This window comes from Idiotropiscis lumnitzeri, unplaced genomic scaffold (genome assembly GCF_059441095.1).
Source record: "Idiotropiscis lumnitzeri isolate Australia: NSW breed Sydney's pygmy pipehorse unplaced genomic scaffold, RoL_Ilum_1.0 HiC_scaffold_320, whole genome shotgun sequence".
NCBI lineage: Eukaryota > Metazoa > Chordata > Actinopteri > Syngnathiformes > Syngnathidae > Idiotropiscis > Idiotropiscis lumnitzeri.
The window spans coordinates 25001-27554 of NW_028283858.1; positions in this window are offsets into that span (position 1 = coordinate 25001).

Here is a 2554-nt window from a genome sequence, read left to right on the forward strand (position 1 = left end):
CCTCTCGTGGCGGGGCGGCGCGGGGTACCCGCGAGCGCGGCGGAACTCCCGTGTAGGACATCTCTGGGCCCGTGTGGCCAACGGGCACGCGACAGGGTCGTCTCGGTCTCGCGACGAAAGCGGTTTCGCGCTGGTTGGTGCGCTAGAGGTCGATCCGCAGGCCGAAGGAACCGTCCACCCGAACACCCCGGCGCGAGGCCGGGGCCGGCAGGGGCCCTCCGATGGCGGGTCATGCTTGCCAATCGGTCAGTGGTTGGTGTGGTGCAGTATATGTCAGGGTGTGGGTGCGAGATGGGCCGGGAGGACCGCTCCTCCAGCGTCGGACCCGAGTCATAGGAAGTGCCGTTTTGTCACAACCCCAGGGGTGGGGGGGTAACGGTAGGGAAGTGCCGGCCAACGCGCAGAGGTCGACCCGCAGGCCGAAGGAACCGTCCACCCGAACACCCCGGCGCGAGGCCGGGGCCGGCAGGGGCCCTCCGATGGCGGGTCATGATTGCCAATCGGTCAGTGGTTATGTGTGCTGCGGTGATGCGGTGCCGGCCAACGCTCAGAGGTCGACCCGCAGGCCGAAGGAACCGTCCACCCGAACACCCCGGCGCGAGGCCGGGGCCGGCAGGGGCCCTCCGATGGCGGGTCATGATTGCCAATCGGTCAGTGGTTATGTGTGTGCTGCGGTGCCGGCCAACGCTCAGAGGTCGACCCGCAGGCCGAAGGAACCGTCCACCCGAACACCCCGGCGCGAGGCCGGGGCCGGCAGGGGCCCTCCGATGGCGGGTCATGATTGCCAATCGGTCAGTGGTTGTGTGTGCTGCGGTGCCGGCCAACGCTCAGAGGTCGACCCGCAGGCCGAAGGAACCGTCCACCCGAACACCCCGGCGCGAGGCCGGGGCCGGCAGGGGCCCTCCGATGGCGGGTCATGATTGCCAATCGGTCAGTGGTTGTGTGTGTTGCGGTGGGGCCGGGAGGACCGCTCCTCCTGCGTCGGACCCGGGTCATGGGAAGTGCCGTGTGGCGGTGGTGGGGCCGGGAGGACCGCTCCTCCTGCGTCGGACCCGAGTCATGGGAAGTGCCGTGTGGCGGGGCCGGGAGGACCGCTCCTCCTGCGTCGGACCCGAGTCATAGGAAGTGCCGTGTGGCGGGGCCGGGAGGACCGCTCCTCCTGCGTCGGACCCGAGTCATAGGAAGTGCCGTGTGGCGGGGCCGGGAGGACCGCTCCTCCTGCGTCGGACCCGAGTCATAGGAAGTGCCGTGTGGCGGGGCCGGGAGGACCGCTCCTCCTGCGTCGGACCCGAGTCATAGGAAGTGCCGTGTTGCGCTGGTGGGGCCGTGCCCGCCAACAGCCTTCAGTGGTCGGATACCACGTTTGCAAGCTCCCCGCTGGAATGGGGACTTAGAAGAAATGAGGGGAAAATTCCCCCGGAGCTCCGTGCCTGAGGGCGGGCTGTGAGCCGCGCCGCGTCCGCCAACAGCCTTCCATGGTCGGACACCATTGTTCGCAAGTTGCCCGCTGGAATGGGCACATAGAAGAAATTTCGAGGATAACATCCACCAGAGCGCCAGGGCGGCCGTTATTGCAGTATGCGTCCGCCTGGCAGCTCTCTTCCGCGGGAACCATTGGGCAATTTCTTTCACGGAGGTGGACATAGAAGAATTTTTGTTTCTAAAAACGTGGTTCCTAAAAATGTGCCCCAGGTGTTTTGGAAAACCCGGGTAAACCTGGGAAGTAGGCAAATGACCCTCTGACTAGGGGTAAAAACGTTTGCCTACTGCAGCGCCCCTAATGCAATTCGGCGGAACTGCAACGCCCCTGGTCGCCTAAACGCTACCCCTGGTCGCCTAAACCTCACCCCTGGTCGCCTAAACCTCACCCCTGGTCGCCTAAAAGTCACCCCTGGTCGCCTAAATTGTCAACCCCTGGTCACCTAAATTGTCAACCCCTGGTCGCCTAAAGGGGACTTAGAAGAAATGAGGGGGCAAATTCCCCCGGAGCTCCGTGCCTGAGGGCGGGCTGTGAGCCGCGCCGCGTCCGCCAACAGCCTTCAGTGGTCGGATACAATGTATGAAAGTTCCCCGCTGGAAAGGGGACTTAGAAGAAATGAGGCAAATTTCCCCGGAGCTCCGTGCCTGAGGGCGGGCTGTGAGCCGCGCCGCGCCCGCCAACAGCCTTCAGTGGTCGGATACAATGTTTGAAAGTTCCCCGCTGGAAAGGGGACTTAGAAGAAATGAGGCAAATTTCCCCGGAGCTCCGTGCCTGAGGGCGGGCTGTGAGCCGCGCCGCGCCCGCCAACAGCCTTCAGTGGTCGGATACAATGTTTGAAAGGTCCCCGCTGGAAAGGGGACTTAGAAGAAATGAGCCAAATTTCCCCGGAGCTCCGTGCCTGAGGGCGGGCTGTGAGCCGCGCCGCGTCCGCCAACAGCCTTCAGTGGTCGGATACAATGTTTCAAAGTTCCCCGCTGGAAAGGGGACTTAGAAGAAATTTGTAAAAATTCACCCGGAGCTCCGTGCCTGAGGGCCGGCTATGAGCCGCGCCGTGCCCGCCAACAGCCTTCCACG